We start from the raw sequence: 22,592 nt of genomic DNA on the forward strand, positions 1-22,592 counted from the left end.
GATCTGGCAGTGCCAGTACAGGTGCTATACTAATCTTTTCTTTCAAGGTGTCAAAGGCTTTCTGCTGTTTGCCTCCCCACTGGAACACCTTGTTCAATCCTGTAAAAGCATGTAAGGGAGCTGCAATTGAGGAAAAATTTGAAATGAACTTCCTCCAATATTGTGTTGTTCCTAAGAAGCTTCTCACTTTTGTAGCAGACTGGGGTTAGGCCAGTTTACAATGACTGCCACGTTAGATTTTAAGCTTCTGTGGAAGTTTTTTGTAGTTTCATGATTCGGATTATCCACAGTTTTCAGTTCATTTTGCCAACGTTTCAAACCCCAAAGGGGGTCCATCATCAGGACAATCAGAAAGAATATGATTGAAAAATTATTGAGAGAAGAGAGCCTTGCGACCTGGATCTATTTTCCTGCCACTTTAGAGGGATCTATTTTCAATTTACCTCCCCCTACTATGTGACCCAAATAATTTAGAGAGGTTTTGCCAAATTCACATTTGGAGAGTTTAACATAAAGTTTTTCTCTTCTCAAAACATCTAGTGTCTGCTTAACATGCTTTAAATGTTCTTCCCACGTTTTACTAAAAATCAGAATGTCATCCAGATACACAATAACAAAATCATCAAGAAAAGGTCTGAGTACATCATTCATTAATCTCATGAAAGTAGCAGGAGCATTAGTTAGGCCAAAAGGCATAACCAGCCATTCATACAATCCCTTCTTTGTTTTGAAAGCAGTCTTCCATGCATCTTGCTCTGCAACTCTGACCTGATGGTATCCACTGTGCAAATCTAGCTTGGTGAAATAAACAGCTTCCTTCAATTGATCTAAAAGATCATCTATGCGAGGAAGGGGATAACGATTTTTGATTGTTATCTTATTTAGTGCTCGGTAGTCAATGCACATTCTCCACAAGCCATCTTTCTTTCTCACCAAGACGATGGGTGACCCACATGGTGATGTGCTAGGCCTGATGAACCCTTTCTCGAGCAACTCCTGCACCTGCTTCTTGATTTCAGCATTCTCTAAAGCAGACAACCTTTTATACCTGTGGCTGCAATGATTGTTTCATCTCCCGAGTCTGACCCCAAATCTTTCTGAATAGCTGCAGCAATCTTCTTCTTCTTGCCCTCGGACTTCTTAGGTCTCAGCTCTAGATGTAGAATCCAACAGTGCTCATCATCATGCCCCTCCTTTTTACAGTGAGTGCATGAAGCTTTGCCTTTTTGTGCAGTGTTAGCCTTCCTTGCTTTCCACTTTTGCTTCCTTTTCTCCTTGCTCTTGCTTACAGTGGGTTGGGATGGTCCCCCAACTTTTGGATTTCCATTCTTTCCTCTAGCTTCTAGATGAGTAGCTTGTACAGATACCTCATCTATACTAGTGGGATTAAACATGAGGATGGTATGCCTCATGTAGTTGTGTAGACCACCAATGTACTTCAGAAGAGTCTCTGGTGAGTCTAATGAGATACCCAACATCAAGGCTCTCTTTCTGAACTCTTGAGTATACCCTTGTACACTTTTCCCTTTCAACTGCCGAAGAGTTTTCCAACTCATCATGGCTTGTTGCATGTAGGCCAATGGATAGAACTGCTTTTTGATTGCAGCAACAAATTCACTCCAGACAGAGATGGTCTTACCATGCTTCTTCATATCAGCTTGGGTTCTGCCTTCCCACCAAACCAAGGCAGTGCCTCCTAGGCGTAGGCTTGCCAGCTGAATCTTACTCTTGTCTGAGTCTATGTTTTGTACCCTGCAATACACATCAATTTGTCTTATCCAATTGTCCAACTTTTCAGCATTTAGCTCTCCATCATATATAGGCAAATCAAATTTAACATCTAACTTAATCAAAGATGCTTTCTTATTATGCATAGGGCTATTAGGAGGTGTGAGAAAGCTTTCCTCTTTCCCCTTTCCTTTGGAGTGGTCATGGAAATGAGACTCATCTTTTTCTTTATCTTGTTTAGAGCCTGATGAATCTTCATCCCTATGCTTTCTAAAGTCCCTATACATTTCTTCTACCATAGACTTTATAGCTAGGAAACTTTCTATGAATTGAGGGTCTGGCCCTATAGAACCTTCCTCTGACATTGTCTTCCGAGAATAGACTCTCCCAATTTTAGGATTAGTTTCCATCAACTCTCCTTCTCCTAATTTGAGTTTTGATCTAGTGAGCATTCACAGTTAAACCAACACAAGCTTGTCTAACCTTACGGCCTAGAGCTCTGATACCACTTGATCTGATAATCACCTTATGAGTGACCTCATTTTGAAATTTTATTAAACAAAAGGTATTACAGACTCATGTGCTGGTGCGTGTGTTCTGTGTTATTGAAACAACAGATCGATCAGATTTCCAATACACAGAAAATAAGTGGAAAGACAGCAGAGAAACATAGTAAGCAACACAAAGACACAAGAATTTTTAATAAGGAATTCACTATATTCTCGAGGGCTACATCTCTGGTCCAGCTCTTAGTGGTGGCCTTATTTTATTGTGTCTTTAAGTAGAGTATTACACATACAGGGACTCAATGTGAGTTCTCCTGAAGCAGGTTTCCTTGGCAGGTTGGTTCTTGGATTCCCCAAGCCACTCGGAGTACACAGACTCTTGTTCTTCCTACCAGCTCTGTGACCCTTGGTCTACAGTGGAAAGAGCCAACTGTGATGCTCGATCCGAACAGATTCCTCTATGGGAAGGCTTGAATCTTCAAGCTCTCTGGTGCTCAATGCTGCCTGTGGTCAGCTCGACCCTCTATCTCCTTTGCTTGGCTTTACTGCTGTCCATGTTCACTGTCTCTCTTAGTTGCTTGGACTCCTCTCAATTCAGGTTTCCAATTAACTCTTCTCTTCTCTCTGTCTCCCTCTCTGTATCTTTTTCTGACTATCTCTGTTCATGGCTTTAGTCATTTGATCCCTTTGCCTGTTTGGTTCCTCTCCCGCCTGCGGTGATTCACCTTCTGCAGCTGCGCTTGGAATTCCCTGTTCGGCATCAGCACGAACGCTTAGGCAGTGGCCACGTGTCTCCATCTAACTGGTGCCAGCATGCTGCGTCGGTTCGTTCTTCCGTTATGTCATGTATGTGTTCTTTCTCCAGCGTGGAGGTCAAACGGACTCCAAATCTCTTTAGAACTCAACTTAATCCTTGTCGATTCCGCTTCCTTCATCAGGCGCAATCTAAGCCATCCGATCTGGGCTCCTCCAGATCCAACGTCATACGCACGTCGAGCGCAGTTGACTTGCTCGACCGATAGCGCGCGATCAACAGCTGTTTTTCTCTCACCTTCGCTGCCACGCGTCGATGGTTGAGTGGGATTGATCTGCTCTCCTCCAAAACCTCTTACTGTTCAAGGGCGCCCCGATCAATACCGCCAATTTTCCAAAGCGTGGGTCCCGCCTTTGTCCTTTAGTGCTTTTTTGTTTCTCCGCTTGCGGTTCTCCAGCTCCCAACGTGACCGAGTGCTTAAGGCTCTTCCACTTTGGCCCTGTTTGCCCAGCGATGCGCGATTAGCACTAATCGCGCATCAAAATCACCTCCTTTTCCCGATCCGGGGCTCCCAAGGGCTGCTTTGACCTCCTGCGCAGTCTCCATGGGCCTCGGTCAACGTGCTTTGACCGAGGTCCTCATCGTTCTACGCTGGCGGCCATTGCCACTGGTTCAAGGTGTTTTTTATCGCTGTTTTGAAATTTTCAAGGATTTGTTCAACTCGATACAGTCAAGGTCCTCGACAGTCTTTTGTGGATCCAATTTGGATCACCACTACATGAAAAACGTGATTGCAATCACATTTTTTCATGTATTTCTAATTTTTCGTGTAGCAAGGTCCATCGAAAGTATGCAATATGGGTACTCCTTGGATAAGGAATTAAATTTTGCATCCATTGAGTACTTCCTTTTGAAATTTGATTAAAACCTTGGGGAGATAAGTTGTAAATGAGAGTTGAAAAAGTTGTTTTATTATTTTATTATTTTTAATTTTTTTTACCTTTTTACTGCAAAAATGGTGAATCATCCCCTGTTAGGATATTCCGACACATAGGAAATAGTTAAGTACAACTTGGTCTAGTATAGAGTTAGGTATAGAGTTAGGTAAAGTGTGTTTCTTTACCTTGTACATTTTGTAACTTACAATCCGACGGTCACGATATGTAGTGATCCGACAGTTCATTCTCTCCTCGGTATTACCGACACTTGATCCGTGGCTTAACACCCGATTGGTCCATGATTTCTATTTAAAGCGCATGGAGGATCATTTGTAGGGTAATCCGTCTATGAGAGAAGCTTATGTAAAATTTCATTCTTTTATTAATAAATTGCCTGAAGTGGCCGCGTTGGCTCAGGCCGTGGACTGTTTCCCTCTTTGAGGGTTTTAACCACGTCAAAAATACTGGTGTATTGATCTGCGATCTGGTTGTGAGCGGTGTCCTTTGGTGTTCTATCTGAGGAACTTACCCTGTAAATTCCTACATGGTATCAGAGCTATTTGAGGGTCGCGTCCGTTGGTGATCCAAATCTGAAGCCGGTAGAACTGCATCCGACTACCGTTTCCTAGATCTACTATTTCTGACTGCTTTCGGGCTGAGAGGACTGCTCTGTTGTGTTGGGAGCATCTGTTCCAGTGAGGAACCCCTTTCGTTTCATGCGAAAAGGTTTCTGGTAGCCCTAGCTACGTCATTTTTAAGATCTGGAGGTATACAATGTTTATTTGCAGTTTATAGTTATTTTCTCTCTGTTTATTTCAGTTTCGGTTTATTTAGTTTTTTTTATTACCGGATCTATACCTTTCATTTCTGCGTATGCTCTTTGCCCTGCAACTCTGTGCGATTTGGGCAAATCAGAAACAGAAAGGAAGGGTTTTTCTCATGCATATGCTCTTTTCTGCTGCGCCTTAGTGTGATCTCGGAAAATTAGAAACATTGAGGAAAATATTTAGTTTCCGGCTAAAGCTAACTTTGAGCCGCAAGGTTCATTTTTGAAAATATTTAGTTTTTCGGCTAAAGCTAACTTCAAGCCGCAAGGTTCATTTTTTTTTGTATGTCCGTGTTGGGTTTTGTGTTTTTTGTTTTGTAGGGAAAAAGAGCCTTCTCAAAGCAAGCACGCAACCCAAAGCATCAACCCCCCCCCCCTCTCTCTCTCTCTCAAACTTTTTGTATAGCTCACTTGGTGCAAAGCTAATTTATGAGAGTAGAGGTCTTGGGTTCAAGTCTCCATTTTTTGGGGCCTAATTTTTCGAGATCTTTCCATTGGTACACTTAGTTTCAGCATCTACAGCTTCAGTTTCTGTTGAAATGGAAAGTCAATACCAAGTTACCCTTGACAGCACCAACTACTTCCAATGGTTGTCCTACATTGAGGATTTACTTAGAAGTAAAGGTCTCTACAGAATAGCCTAGGCCAAGAAAAGAAACCGAAGGATGAAGATAAGGTTGAGAAATGGGAAAATAGGCAAGATCAAGCACGTGGATTGATAGGGATGTCTATTTCTCCAGATCTTAGATTCCATATTGCAGAACTTGATACTCCTGATGAAGCAATGAAACAAATCAATAAAGTTTTTGGGATTAAAAATGAACTTAGAGCCCATCAACTTGAAAATGAGTTGCTTACATTGGACCCTAATAATTTTTCTTGCATTGAAGATTTCTTGTCCAAGTTCAAGACCCTTAGATATCTCTTGGAAGGTGTTAAGGTTAAGAAAGAAGATAGTAACCTTATCTATTCCATTCGTACTAAGTTGGGACCAGCCTACTCTGTGTTTGTTTCCACCTTCCATTCTACAAGAGAAGCCTTCATTTCTCAAGGAACAGACTACAAGTCCCCTTCCTTTGACTCTTTTTGTGATTCTTTAATAAGAGAACAAGAAAAACTCTTACACCTTGGTCTTCTTAATCTTGGAAACTCTTCCAAGAAAGCATTAGCCACCCAGCAGCAACCAAATTCAAAGAATCCTAAGAAGTCATATCCTAAAAAGAATGGTCCTAAACCAAACAAGGGTCCTAAGCAATCTCAGCCTCAAAATGAAAAATCATTTCAACAAAATGATAAGACAAATAAAAACAAATGGAAGAAGACTGATAGACATTGCAACTTTTGTAATCGAGATGGCCACTTAGAATCAAAATGCTTTAAGAAGATGGAAGCCTTGGAAACAACGATGAAGAAACATAACATCCATTTGGAGCATTCTTCAACTTCAACTTCATCTTCAGGAATGGCACTTTCTGCATGTGGTTCTCAATCATCTCGGTCTGGTTATGCATTAAATGTATCTTCTTCTTCTCATTCTCATGAGTGGCTCATTGATTCTGGAGCTTCTTATCACATGGCCAAAAACAAAGCCATGTTTTCTTCTTTAAATGATTGTAACACCAAAAATATATATGTTGGTGATGATAGATCTCTTAGTGTTGTAGGGACTGGAACTGTTCATCTAGACAATGGTCAGTTTAATGATGTATTATGTGTTCCAACCTTATCCTGCAACCTTCTATCTGTATATCAGATAATCCATTCAGGTGAAGGTAAAATCGTTGAATTTTCACCTCACGATGTTGTAATTAAGGACCTAAGAGATCCTAAACAGATTTTAGCTACTGGCATTTCTGATGATTCTACAAGGTTGTATAAGTTTCACAACTTTGGGTCATCAAATCTTCCCTCAGTATTTGTTGCTCATAACGATGAAGTGAATAAACTTTGGCATGAGCGATTTGGTCACTTAAACTATTGCTCCCTTCAGCATATATGTAAAGAAAATATGGTGACAGGTCTTCCTACGGTATCTTGCAGAGATGGTGTTTGTTCCGGATGTGTACTCGGAAAACATCATCGGGACAGTTTTGAAAAACGTGCCTCTTGGCACACCTCAGCCCCTTTATAGCTTGTGCATAGTGATTTATGTGGTCCACTTCCAGTTGTTTCATTCTCTGGCTGCAAGTATTTCTTAACTTTCATTGATGATTTCTCCAGACGCACTTGGGTATACTTCTTAAAACTCAAGAGTGAAGTATTTAACACATTTTTGGCCTTCAAGGCCTTTGTTGAAAAACAATCTGGACATCAAATTCTTAAGCTAAGATCTGATAATGGCGGAGAATATGTTAAAAACACATTCATCAACTTTTGCACTGAGAATGGAATTCAAATGCAACATACTGTTCCATATACTCCACAACGAAATGGTGTAGCTGAAAGGAAGAATCGCACATTAAAGGAAATGGCTAATTGTATGCTACAATCTAAAGGACTTGGTCTTAGTTTTTGGGCAGAAGCAATTAACTGTGCAAATTACATAATAAATCGCACTCCTACTAAGGCTTTAAAGAATATCACTCCAGAAGAAGCATGGAGCTCAACCAAACCAGATGTAAGTCACTTTCGTGTTTTTGGAAGTGAAGCGTGGGCCCATATTCCAGATGAAAAGCATAAAGCTTTAGAACCTAAGAGTGAAAAATGTACTTTTGTTGGATATTCTGAAGATGTTAAAGGCTATAGACTTATTCCATTTAAGTCCAAAAATGTTATCATTAGAAGAGATGTAAAATTTGATGAAAATATATCGGCCTGCGAGCCTACTCTGGCGGATGTGCCACCTCTCCCTATCTCTTCTACTTTTGAAAACATTTCTTCTTCAGATGATGAAAGTGAGGATGACAATCCTCCCCCACCATCTCAGGATCCTCCTTCAGCTCCTCAGCTTCCAAAATGGGTTCGTGCTACTCGAGATGCAGCAGGTGATCTTGCCGGTGATCCTACAGATCAGCGACGCACACGTTCTCAGTTTGACAGAGCCTCTTCTTTGTTGGCTCAAGCTCCAGTAAATTATGATCCTGACACCTTTGCAGAAGCTTCATGCCATCCAGATTGGGAAGCAGCTATGAATGAAGAATATCATTCATTGTTGGCAAATGATACATGGGATCTTGTTCCTCTACCAAAGGGACGAAAACTTGTTAGATGCAAATGGGTTTACAGAACCAAGTATGGACCAGATGGGAAAGTTGATAAACATAAAGCTCGTCTTGTTGCTAAAGGTTTTTCACAGGTTGAAGGCATTGACTATACTAAAACCTTCTCCCCTGTTGCCAAAATGAACTCTATCCGCCTTGTTCTTTCCCTTGCTGCCTCTTTCAAATGGGAAGTCCATCAGATGGATGTTAAATCCGCCTTCTTGCATGGGGACTTGCATGAAGAAATATATATGGAAAAACCCATTGGCTTTATACAAACAGACTCTAGCCTTGTATGTCGGCTTAAGAAATCCCTTTATGGTCTCAAGCAAGCTCCTCGCGCTTGGTATGCCAAAATGGATAGCTTTCTTTTAGAATCTGGCTTTTCTAGGTGTCATTCTGACAATACTGTCTACACCAAGAAAGTGGGCAAGTCTCTTATCATTCTTGTTCTTTATGTTGATGATCTTATCTTGACTGGTAGTGATCCCAACCTTATAAACCATGTGAAGTCTAGCCTTAAAAGGAAGTTTGAAATGACAGACTTAGGACACTTACATTATTTTCTTGGTCTCCAAGTCTTACAATCCAAGGAAGGTATTTCCCTTTCTGAGTCCAAGTATGCCTGTGATATTCTACGCCACTTTCACATGGAAGACTGTAAGCCAGCCCCTTCTCCCTTTCAGTCTGGAGTCAAACTTTCAGTCACTTGTACTTCTCCTGAAGTTGATGCTACCTTATACCGTCAACTTGTAGGAAAACTTTTGTATCTAACCCATACTCGTCCTGACCTTTCCTTTGTTGTTGGCCTTGTTGCTCGATTTATGCAAAACCCACGCGAAAGTCATTGGAAAGCAGCTAAAAGAATACTTCGTTATGTTCGAGGTACAGTTCAGTTTGGGATTCATTACAATGCCGAAGCATCTCCTCTATTGGTTGGTTTCACTGATTCCGATTGGGCTGGTGACCCTGATGATCGGAAGTCTACTGCAGGTTATGTGTTCACTCTTGGTTCAGGACCAATTACATGGGCTTGCAAGAAACAAGGTGCCATTTCTCTTTCTTCAGCAAAAGCAGAGTATCGTGGTGCCGTAGAAGCTAGTAAGGAAGCCTTGTGGCTTCGTCAGATCCTGTCAGAGTTTGGCTTTCAGCAGCATCATCCGACTACACTTTGGTGTGATAATCAAAGTGCCATTCAGCTATGCAAAGATCCAGTCCAACATCAGCGCAGCAAACACATTGAACTGTACATGCACTTCATCAGAAAGCTCATTCATGACCATGCTCTTGAAGTGCAATATTGTTCAACAGATAATCAAGTTGCAGACATCTTCACAAAGGCTCTCACAGAGGCGAAGTTCACTAAACTTCGATTTATGGTTGGAGTTCAGGAAGTTGTCACTAAGGGGGGATAGGCTCTAGTGCCTCCTTCCTTCTCCCATTGTGTCATATTTGTAAATCCTTCAATCCTATCCCAAGTTGTTCTTAAGGGGGGATGTTAGGATATTCCGACACATAGGAAATAGTTAAGTACAACTTGGTCTAGTATAGAGTTAGGTATAGAGTTAGGTAAAGTGTGTTTCTTTACCTTGTACATTTTGTAACTTACAATCCGACGGTCATGATATGTAGTGATCCGACAGTTCATTCTCTCCTCGGTATTACCGACACTTGATCCGTGGCTTAACACTCGATTGGTCCATGATTTCTATTTAAAGCGCATGGAGGGTCATTTGTAAGGTAATCCATCTATGAGAGAAGCTTATGTAAATTTTCGTTCTTTTATTAATAAATTGCCTAAAGTGGCCGCGTTGGCTCAGGCCGTGGACTATTTCCCTCTTTGAGGGTTTTAACCACATCAAAAATACTGGTGTATTGATCTGCGATCTGGTTGTGAGCGGTGTCCTTTGGTGTTCTGTCTGAGGAACTTACCCTGTAAATTCCTACATCCCCCATGGTTGACATCATCATCTTAAATCCTATTGGTTCTTATAAAGTTTATTTTGGTTGTACATTTTTCTTAGGAGGCCCATTTTAGACCTCAAAATTCCCCTAATGTTCACTCCCCCTCTGGTAGCTTCTCACTCCCATTAACTGAGTCATGGTAGCTATGCCAGCTCTTGGAAAGTCCTACAAGTGTTAGGCTAACTAGATCATCTTCAATAACTATAACACCGACACTTCCAAGCTCATCTAGACATTGGGTGAACTTGGTCAAGTACTTCGGTATTGTGTTGCTCTTCTCCATCTTGATCTTTCTGAGCTTGTCCTTCGGTACCAAATTCCTGTGGTCACTACTATTTTGAAATAGGTCTGTTAAGGCCTTCCACATTGCAAATGGAGTTTCCTTACCATGGAGATTCGATACAATATGATCTCAAACTCCTTCTAGGGTCACCTTTTCCACACACTTTCTCCACTCTGCCAAATCTTGAGCATCAATTTTTGGAGGCTTAGGAATATCATTGTCTATGAATTCCTTAAGCCCATTGTCTTCCAACAATTCCTCCATCATGTCCTTCCAAGAAATATAGTTTGAACTTTCCTCAAGGGCATATTCGAGCCTCAATCCGTAGAACGACATCCTGCTAGCTCTGAAGTGTGATGCTGCACTTTCGATTTCTCCTACAAAAGACAAACTCATATTCTCCTCTTCTATAGTGATTTCAGCTCCGATACAATGTAGATTTTCTTTGTCAATTCAAACTGCAGATTGTAATATGCTAAAACAATTGACTTGAATTTTATCTACTCATCAGCAAAAACAATAATTGATCGATGAAATCACGAAGAAAAAAAAGGAAGAATTCAATAACAAATAACACAATAATTTTCTCGGGAAAGCCATAGCTAAAAACCCTTGTTATCTGTGTATTACAATAATTAGAAAATTTGAGAAGATTACTATGCTTTGCTCAAGCTCGAGCAAACTCTGCACTATCAAAATCTATCTCATTGCTTCACAAATAAGCTCCAGGGAATACTTAGCAAAATTTGCTGCTTTTCAAGCTCCTATTTCCTTGCGCAGTTTCCTAGGGAATTAGCCCATATTCAATTGGGAAATTACTCACCCATAACTGTGCAATCCATTAATAGGCCTTCCTCTGATTGCATGCACCACTTGTACAATTCATATGATTATACAACTGATAGTACATTGTCCTTGAACTCCAATCTCAACTAAGTCTTTCTTTGATTTGACATGCATGAGTTAATTATGAGTGAATCTTAAGTTTACTAATTGAGCAATGTTGATTACACCCCACTATTGGATCTCCCACTAATTCCTCCATCAGTTGGAACTAGTTTAACTAAATTTAACTCAAATAAACTAAATTAAATAATTACAACTCAAAAGAACTCAACCTGGGCCTCTAAAATTTAGGAACTACTCTACATGACTCTAGATAGACTCCCAACTCGAATTAACTGAGCCAACTAATTCAAATTAACTTATTTAACTATTACAAGTTGCTATGAGAATTAGAATTAGAAGTTAATTCCTAATTTAATTCAGTGACAAAATTAAATTAGGATTTTCTTGTTGCATTTTTTCAACAAGAACTTGAAGTGTGCCACATCTGGTTTCTTACCTGAAAAAGATTCTTCTGGTGTACTCATCTCAATAATTTGATGAGGGTTTCTCTTCTGCAAGTAAATAGTTGTGTCTCATGCTTCATCCCATAAGTGCAATGGTTGATCATGTAACATCACTCGTGCAGCTCCCATAATACTTATGTTCTTCCTTACAGCCACATGATTCATTATGTTGTGGGTTATGAGGTGCTATTAATTCTCGTTGAAAGCCTTCTAATGCACATAAGTTGTTGAATTCATTTGGCACATATTCTCCACCATTATCGCTTCTGGGAGATTTAAATTTCTTGCCATTATCTTTCTCAAAAAGTGCTTTAAATTCACGAAATTTAGTGAACGTCTAATCTTTCTTCTACATGAAGAAAATACAACATTTACAAGAAAAATCATCAACACATATTACATAATACCTATGCTTGGTCGTGGAGGCTATCGAGAACGGTCCACACACATTTGAGTGAACTCGATTAAGGATCACTTGCACTTGATTGTCTTTATCATGAAAGGAATCTTTGGTGTACTTCCCCAATGTACACCCTTTTCATGTGTCTCTCTACTCTAGTGTACCCTTGGGAAGTCTTTTAAAAATTTGTTGCATGATCTTCAAAGCTCCGTTATGTAAGTGACCCAATCTTCTATGCCACAACTCACCGATGTCTCGGCTTTGTACCTTCTCTACTTTTGTTTTCAAAGAAACACAATCTTCTACATCCAATCTGTAGAGGTTCTTCACCCAACCCCCGATTGGCTTCACATGTCTTGAGGCTATGTGACGAAGGAAATCCTTTCCCTTGATAAATATCACATCGTAGCCATGGTCCTCCAACATGGCAACTAAAACAAAATTCTTCTTGAAACCCAGAACATAAATGACATATTTTAATGTGAGAGGAGAATCAGACCCCCTTTGAAAGGTAAGAGTACCGATGTCGGTCGCACTATACCTCCCATCATCTCCCATCTCGATGTGCATCTGGAGGTCCTTCTCCACCAAGTCACTAAAGAACTCTTTTTTACCGATCTTATGGAATGAGGCTCCACTCTCCAAGTGCCACACACTACCCATCATTGGTGCCACCATGCAAGCAGCGAGGGTGAAATCCAGTTCGAATTGTGAAGCAAGAGCTTCACGTTTCGCTCCTCCTGAGGGCTTCTTACCGGCCTTCTTGTGCGGACACTTTGTGGAATAGTATCCCATCTCCTGATAGTGGAAACATTTAATCTTTGACATGTCCTTCTTCTTGCCACCCTGACTAGAATATTATTTGGAATGGGATGATTTTCCCTTCCCTTTCTTTACCTTTCCAGCTCAGTCATAGTTCTCCTCCTCATCATGCTTGGATCAAGATCCATCCCTAGTGTTTCGTTGAATCTATTCTTGTACCAAGTTGGACCATAATCGCTCCCACTATGGTAGCTTCTCCCTCCCATTAACTGAGTTCTGGTAGTTGTGCCAACTCTTGGGAAAGCCTAGAAGTGCTAGTCTCACTAGATCATCTTCAATAACTATAACACCGACACTTCCAAGCTCATCCCAACATTGGGTGACCTTGGTCAAATGCTTTGGTATTGTGTCGCCCTTCTCCATCTTGATATTTTTGAGTTTGTCCTTCAGTGCCAACTTCTTGTGGTCACCGTTGTTCTGAAATAGGTATGTCAAGGACTTCCACATTGAAAATGGAGTTTCATTTCCGTGGAGGTTTGAGACAATATAATCTCGAACTCCTTCTTGGATAATCCTTATTGCCTTTGCCACACACTTTCTCCACTCTGTTAGATCCTGAGCATCAACTAGCTTAGGAATATCTTTGTCTATGAATTCCTTAAGCTTGTTGTCTTCCAACATTGCCTCCAACTTGTTATTCCAAGCAATATAGTTTAAAATACCCTCAAGGGCATATTCGAGTCTCAGTCCGTAGAATGACATCTTGCTGGCTCTAAAGTATGATACTGCAAATTCAGTTTTTCCTGCAAAAGACAAACTCGTATTCTCCTCTTCTATAGTGATAACAACTTTGATACCATGTAGAAATCCCTTGTAGATTCAAACTACAAATTGTAATATGCTAAAAAAATTGACTTGAATCTACTCTACTCATCAACGAAAACAATAAACGATCGATGAAATCACAAAGAATAAAAGAGAAAGAATTCAATCACACATAACATAATAATTTTATGGGGAAAGCCATAGCTAAAAACCCATGCTATCTGTACATTGCATTAATAAAAAAATATGAGAAGATTACAATGATCTTCTCAAGCCCGAGAAACCCCCTACACTATCTCTATCTATCTCACTGCTTCAGAGACAAGCTAAAGCCAATACTTAGCCAATTTTTCTACTTGCCATGCTCCAATTTCCTTGCGTAGTTTCCTTGGGAATTAGCCCATATTTAATTGGGAAATTCCACAAATACTAATTATGCAATCCTCATAGGCCTTCCTTTGATTGCATTCACCACCTGTATAATTCAGCTGATTATACAACTGATATTACATTGTCCTTTAACTCCAATCTCAACTGGGTCTTTCTCTGATCTGACATGCATGAGTTAATTATGAGTGAATCTTAAGTTTACTGATTGATCACTATTGGTTACACCCTACTACTGCAAGTTACACCCCACTGCCGGATCTCCGACTAATTCCTCCATCAGTTGGAACTAGTTTAATTGACTTTAACTCAGTTAAATTGAATTAAATAATTACAACTCAAAATAAACTCAATCAGGGCTCCTAAAAAGTAGAAGAGACCCTCAACTGGAATTAATTGAGCCAGCTAAGTCAAATTAACTTAGTTAACTATTACAAGTTGTCATGAGATGTGGAATTACAATTTAATTTCCAAATTTAATTCAAAGACAAAATTAAATTAAGATTTTCTTGTTGCATTTTCAACAAGAAACTCACTATCTTTAGTTTTGTCTTCATTTTCTAATTTGTAAATTGACTTGAGTATTCTACTGCATAGATCCTCACAACATATCTGCTAAAATATATTAGAAAATCCAAAATCTAGATTATGAGGTTAATTTCTCCTTAGATTTTTGTACATGTTAATTATTGTTTATTGTGTACACATGCAAATTTTAATTATGTAAAAAATAGAGAACAATTAGCACAATCATTCACAAATCACAATAACATAAGATACGATCTAGGAAATCCTTTCGAGAGAAAACTCAACTAGAAGGTGAGACTGCTCTACTCTCTCTTTATTTGAATGGAAATGGATGCAAGTACAGAGGAGTAAGACATGTGGCCCGTGACTTGCTATGATATACAAACCCTCTCTATCTTTTCTCTCTCTCTCCCCACTCTCGGCCCTTCATCTGTGGAATAAAATGCACTCCATTAGAATGGAACCCTTTTTTTCTCTTACTGGCCCAATGATAACACAACGATTAAGTTTGACTCCTTCAACTCTTAATTAGAATTACAATATCAACTCTTGTAGAGTATTCTTCATTGTAATCACGTAGATAGCCCCTTTTTCATGATCACTTCATCTCCCCCACCCAAAAAACAAAAATGACTATTTGATACCTCAAACTATTTCTAAAAAGTTTTAGATGCCAATTTGCCAAATAAATTCCTCCACTTTTTTCATTCTAAAAACATCAAAATAAATAATGATAAAATCCAAATCATATTTATATATTTAATAAATTTATTATCAAATAAAAATAATAAAAAATAAATAAATTTATTATCAAATAAAATTGATAAAGGATAGAGAGAGGTGAATATAAAAACCTCAACCGTCGGATTTTGCAGAGTATCCGGTGTTCACTATCATTAATCTCATCATCATTTAATAATATTACATAATGAACCCACTCTGATATAAGAAACAAATTAGTAAAGCCAACAAAAGTTAACAATGCTAGGCAAAAACAGTTGAAGATTTGATATCATTTAGGATTTATAAATTTTAGTCTGTTACGAGATGAGTAGAAGAAGGAAAAACCATTTTTGCTTGAGATCTCCCTCAGATAAGTGCAAGACATCCTAAAAGGCTTTGCATAAGAAGAGTGATAGAATAAAGAGAAATGAATAATAAAGTTAAGATAAATAAATAAAGAATCATGGTGTTTGCTGTGGAATTTTCCTTCGCAATTTAATCAAGTGGCTACTGTGTATATTGCTGGTCTTTTGTGCACGATTGTATAATGTATTTTCTTAAGTACATAAATATTTGATGAATTTAAATCTTTCATTTGGAACATGAAAATGGGTAAAATGTTTTCTTTTGTTTTGTTTTTGTTTTTGTTTTTTGTTTTTTGTTTTTTTTTGGTTTTTTTTAATTAAAAATAAAAATATAATGGATAAATAAAAAGTAAAAAATTTAAATAAAAATGTGTATATCTATAATATAATTTATTGGGTTTATGTTATTTGATTTATATGAGATTTAATTTTTATAAAATTTCAACAAATTAAAAGTCAATTTTAAGAAGTTATACTTTTTTTCACTAAAATTTATATAGATCAATTTTTCCATTCAACATTGAGATTATTATGACTTAAACAAAGCTTAAACTATATATATATATATATATATATATATATATATTTTGTTAGGTCCCTATACTACTAGTGTAGCCTCTTATTGTTATTAGTACAATCTCCTTATTGTATTGTTGTGCTTATTTAGTCCCCATGTTGTTATTATTGTGCCCCATAGAAGCCCACTATTGTTATTGTTGTGCCCCTACAATGTTATTGTTATATAGGCTCTGATTATATTGGGACCACTTAGACTCTTATATATAGAAATGAGGTATTGTCATTTGTATCATCCAAGAATTGTTCATTTGTGTAATGTAAAGGAGGTTGCCCCCTTGAAGACACTGATTTTGAAATCGTTGATCTATCTTTTCTATCTTTTTGTGAGCTGGTTTCATAACATATGGTATCAGAGCTTTGAATTCTAGGGTTTCGTTGCTCCAAAACAGGTCATTGTGAAATTTTCGCTATAACGTTTTATCTACGAAGTTTTAGATGCTAAAACAAAAACCCATTTGAGCCGAAATAGTTCTAAACCCTGGAGCCGAATTTTAGATCTTGTCTCACTATATTGTCAGAGATATGATCTAAGGAAGTTAGGATTTTGCAAGCTCCAAAATTCCATCACAAACAGGTCATCGTGGAATTTTCATTATAATTTCTTTTATACGAAGGTTTAGACTCGAACATTAAAACCCATTTGAGTCAAAATCTTAATGACGCTCGGGTCAAAATTTTACCTCTTGTCTCGCTATATGTTCGGATATATGATCCAAGGAAGTTAGGGTTTTTGTAGGTTCCCAAATTACATCCCAGACACGTGACCTTGGGAAAATCGTCATAAAATTCTTTCTGAGTATTAGATTGAAATTTCATAAGAAGTTACAAAAATATGATGGACTTTGGTTTTCTCTGTAGCGTTTTCAAGTCTGAAGGTTGAAACAGTGACATGTGGCACTTTGTACAAGTTTGCTCTACTGAAAAAGTGTATAATCAGGTCATCTTGGGAGATTGGGTATAATTCTTTCTTGGAGAATCCAATTTTGATAAGATTGGTGACGTTGGAAAGAGGACTCAGAGGTCTACCATAGTTCACAATTTCAGACCTTGGAGATCATAAATTTCAGAGATACATCAGATTCAATATTGAGTTCCTACAAAGTGAAAAAAGGTGTGTACTTTTTTTTTTTTTTTTTAATTTTGCATAAGTTTGGTTTGAAAAATTAGTTTGAAGGAATTAAAAGGGCATACTTAACCATAATTATCATTACTTGATGCCCTGAAGAAAGAAAATGGAAACACCTTGTAAGAAACCTAAAAACGCTAGCATGAATCATGAAAAAGAGGAAGAAACGCAACATAATATATCAAAATTACGAGACCAAGTGCAACAAATTTCACTCTCACAAAAAGTAACAGAAGTTAAGATGGATGGTTTAAAGAAAGACATGAAAGATAAGATGGGTGGTATGAAAGACAACATTGAAGATTGGAAGAAATACATGGAAGGTTGGAAGGAAGGTTTGACAAAGTTACTACAAGGAAGGCTTCCTAATGGAGAAAAGGTAGTAGAGAAAACACATAATGAGAACAAAAGAAATCTTAATCATGATTCAAAGAATGACAACATTGAATATTTGAAGAAAGACGTGGAAGGTTTGAATGAAGGTTTGAAAAAGTTGCTACAAGAAAGGCTTCCTAATGGCAAAAAGGTAATAGAGAAAACTCATGATGAGAACAAAATAAATGTTAATCATGATTTCATAAACTCTAACGTTGGAATAAAGACCCACCACATTCCAAATATCGATATGAGGAAGTTTGATGGCAAGGATCCCATAACATGGATACTATAGATAGAGCAATATTTCAATCTCCATAATGTGCAAAACACACAAAAGGTACGCATTGCAACTTTATATTTGGAACCCAATCAATTTGTATGGTATCGATGACTTTGCTCTCGTAAACAAATTGTCACTTGGGCAATTTTTATAGAAGAAATGATAGCACATTATAAGGATACAAAAAGAAACAATTTTTTTAGCCAATTGATAAATCTCAAACAAAAAATGTTCAATGGTGGAGCACATTGAAGACTTCCAAAAATTGAATATAAGGGTAAAAGATATTACAAAGGAGCATAGGCTTGATGTATTCATAGGGACATTAAATGATAACATCCAACATGAGGTTTGCATTTGGAAATTGATTCACTGGAGAAGGCATTCAAGTTGGCAAGAAAAATTGTGTCAACAAGGAAGCCTACCAATCACAACTATAAAGATGGGAGTGTTGTTTCCCCTAGCCTTCCAAAACCTACAAGGTTTACACCACAACAATTGGAAGAAAAAAGAGCAAAAGGGCTTTGTTACAATTGTGAAAGAAAATACACTAAAGGTCATAAGTGTGCTGAGAATAAATTATTTTACATAGATTGTGAAGAGGAAGAAGAAAAGGAACAAGAAACATCAAAAGAAGAGGATACACACTAGGAACAAAGCCTAGAGAAAGAAGACATGAATCCAACCATATCTTGTAATGCATTGGCTGAAATAACCACTCCTCAAACTATCAAGATAGAAGGACATATCAAGAAGAAAAAGGTACCAGTGTTGATTGATTTAGGCGATACCCATAATTTTATTCATTGTAAGATAACGAAGGAATTGAATTTCTTCCTATATCCAACACCAAAATGTCAAGTGATGGTTGCAAATGGAAGAACAATAAATTTCTCTGGAAAGTGTCATAATATCAAGCTATCCATGGGAGAATATGTGTTGAATAGTCCAATGCTTTCCATTCCAATGGGTGGTGCTGATGTTGTACTAGGAGTCCAATGGAAACAATCTAGTCCAATTTTCAAGCACTTTTCTTGATTTATTTATTTATTTATTTTCAGAAGGAAAAGAAGTTGAATTAATGGGTATCGCAGGGAAACCGGGAAAGATAATCAGCTTTAATGACATTACAAAGCTTCTAAAGAAAGAATAACGTGGTGTAATTGAACAATTATGTTCGCTATAGGTTCCCACGTCGAAATCATCTATTTCTCGAGATCTCCAAAAAGTCTTGGACAATCATTCCAAGGTATTTGAGACTCCCAAAGGCCTCCCACCTATTTTTGGTCATAATCATGGTATTTATTTGATTCCAGGAAGTGTTCCTCCAAACATCAAGGCTTGCAAATATCCCTATGAACAAAAGAGTGAAATTGAACATATGGTTGCAGAAATGCTAGAGGCTGGTATAATTCAACCTAGTCAAAGTTCTTTCTTTTCTCCCATAGTATTGGTGCACAAGAAGGATGGATCATGACGCATGTTTTTGGATTATAGGGATCTTAAAAATCTCACTATTAAAGATAAATTTCCCATTCCTCTCATTGATGAATTATTGGATGAATTGCATGGAGCAATTTACTTCAACAAGTTGGACCTTCACGTAGGATATCATCAAATCAGAATGAACACTAAAGACATTCCGAAAACAACATTTAGAACTCATGAGGGTCATTATGAATTTTTGGTCATGCCTTTTGGCCTTACCAATGCACCTTCTACATTTCAAGGTTTGATCAATTCCATTTTCAAAACCTTCCTTAGAAAATTTGTGTTAGTATTTTTTGATGATATACTAATTTACAACAATTCTTGGAAGGATCATGTTCAACATGTTGATAGAGTGCTGAGACTATTCGAGGAGAAAAAATTATATGAAAAAGCCTCCAAATGTTTCTTTGGAGTAAAAGAGGTGGAATATTTGGGTCATATTGTATCTCATGAAGATGTTAAGGTGGACCGTCAACAACAAGAAGTTCTTCAACTCTTAAAGGATAACCTCACTTTGGCACAGAATAGAATGAAAAAACAGGTAGATCAACATCACAACGACAAAAGTTTTGATGTAGGCGACTGGGTATTTCTATGGCTACAAACATACAAACAAATGTCCCTCAAGCAAGCTAAGAAGGATAATAAATTATCACCAAAGTAATATGGTCCTTACAAGGTGCTACAAAAGATTAATACTATGGCATACAGATTGGAGCTTCCTGCATCTTCCCGAGTGTCCCCATCTCTCCATGTTTCATGCTTAAAGAAGGTTATAGGTGACAAGATCCTAGTTCAAACAATATTTTTGGAACTTGACGAGGAAGGAAAAATCATATTGGAACCCGAAGTAGTCACGGAAACCAGAACCCGACAGCGACAAAATCGATCAATTTCAGAGTATCTTATCAAGTAGAAGAACTTACCTGCTGAATATTTCACATGGGAGGATGAGAATTTTATACAAAAGAATCCATAACTACTCAAGCATTGAGGACAACACTTTTTGAAGGAGAGGGGCATGTTAGGTCCCTATACTACTAGTGTAGCCCCTTATTGTTATTAGTGAAACCCCCTTATTGTATTGTTGTGCCCATGTATTCCTCATGTTGTTATTATTGTGTCCCATAGATGGCCACTATTGTTATTATTGTGCCCCTACAATATTATTGTTATGTAAGCTCCGATTATATTGGGACCACTTAGACTCCTATATATAGAAAGGAGGTATTGTCATTTGTATCATCCAAGAATTGTTCATTTGTTATGAAACCAGCTCAAGAAAAGATAGATCAACGCCTTAGAATTTAGCCTCTTCGAGAGGGAAACCGCCTTTACATTACATAAATGAATAATTCTTGGATGATACAAATAAAAATACCTCCTTTCTGTATATAGGAGTCTAAGGGGTCATAACATAATCAGAGCCGACATAACAATAATAATGTAAGGGCACAATAATAACAATAGTGGGCTTCTATGTGGCATAATAGTAACAATATGGGCACTACATGGGTACATCAATATAATAAGTGGGTTGTACTAATAACAATAACGGGTTACACTAGTAGTATAGGGGCCTAACATGCCCCTCTCCTTCAAAAAGCGTTGTCCTCAACACTTGAGTAGTTCTTGATGCTTTTGTATAAAATTATTGTCCTCCCATGTGGAATCTTCAGCGGGTAAGTTCTTCCACTTGATGAGATACTCTGAAATTGATCGATTTCGTAGCTGTCGGGTTCTTGTTTCTGTGACTGCTCCAGGTTCCAATATGATTTTTCCTTCCTCTTCAATTTCTGGCAATATTGTTTGAATTGGGATCTTTTGCAACTTTTGAATAAGTGGCCATACTTCTTCATCATTTTTCCATTCATCCCTTGCTTCGTTTATCCAATCTGGTTGGATAATAGAAATAGCACAAAACAATGCTTCCACATCCTCATCCTTGAAGAGTATTCCCATTCGGTAAGGTCGCCATTTTTTAAGTGCATGTAGTATTGCCAACATTTCCTTCTCATAAATAGCTTGTTTGAGATGTAGCACTAAAAATACCCAATCACCTACATCAAAACATTTTTCACTACGATGTTGATCTACCTGTTGTTTCGTTTGATTTTGCACCGAAGTGGCGTTATCCTTTAAAAGTTAGAGAACTTGTTGTTGATGCTCGATGTGATCTTTCTCTGCTTGAACCTTTTTCTTCTTGATATGTCCTTCTATCTCTAGAGTTTGAGGAGTGGTAATTTCTTCCAATCCTTTACAAGATATGGTCGGATTCATTTCTTGATGCTCGATGTGATCTTTCACTTCTTGAACATTTTTCTTCTTGATATGTCCTTCTATCTTGATAGTTTGAGGAGTGGTAATTTCGACCAATGAATTACAAGATATGGTTGGATTCATTTCTTCTTTCTTGATGTGCCCTTTCACTTCTTGCACATTTTTCTTCTTGATATGTCCTTCTATCTTGAGTGTTTGAGGAGTGGTAATTCTTGGCAATGCTTTACAAGATATGGTCTGATTCATTTCTTCTTTCTCTGGGGTGGGGTCCTGGCGTATATCCTCTTATTTTGATGTTTATTGATCCTTTTCTTCCTCCTCTTCATATTCTATGTAAAATAATTTCTTCTCAGCACAGTTATGACCTTTAGTTCATTTGCTTTCACAATTGTAACAAAACCCTTTTTCTCTTTTCTCTTCCAATTGTTGTGGTGTAACCCTTGTAGGTTGTGGAAGGTTGGGAGAAACAACACTTCCATCTTTATAGTTGTGAGGGGTATGCTTCCTGGTCTCCATAATTTTTCTTTCCACTATGTCACAAAGCCCTTTTACTCTTTCCAATTGTTGTGGTTTGCTCTAAAGAAGGTGTTGCTCTTTGTATCCTCATAATGTGCTATCATTTCCTCCGTGAAAATTGACCACGTAACAAGTTGTTTACGAGAACAAAGCCCTTCATACCATAAAAATTGATCCGGTTCTAAATATGAAGATGCAATACATACCTTTTGTAATAGTGGTACACCATGTAGCTCCATCTGAAGTATCCAATTTACCGGATCCTTGCCATCAAACTTCCTCATCTTACTTTTTCTTGATTTTAGGAGAACAATCTTGAAACGACTATAACTCTGTACTTTCAAATCTTTAAGTTATGAAATTGTGACCTGTACTAGCCCTCTGTGTCCTCTTTCCAATG

Source organism: Pinus tabuliformis, chromosome 5_1 (genome assembly GCF_031772625.1).
Source record: "Pinus tabuliformis cultivar Carrire ecotype Pingquan chromosome 5_1, CPIR1, whole genome shotgun sequence".
Classification (NCBI taxonomy): domain Eukaryota; kingdom Viridiplantae; phylum Streptophyta; class Pinopsida; order Pinales; family Pinaceae; genus Pinus; species Pinus tabuliformis.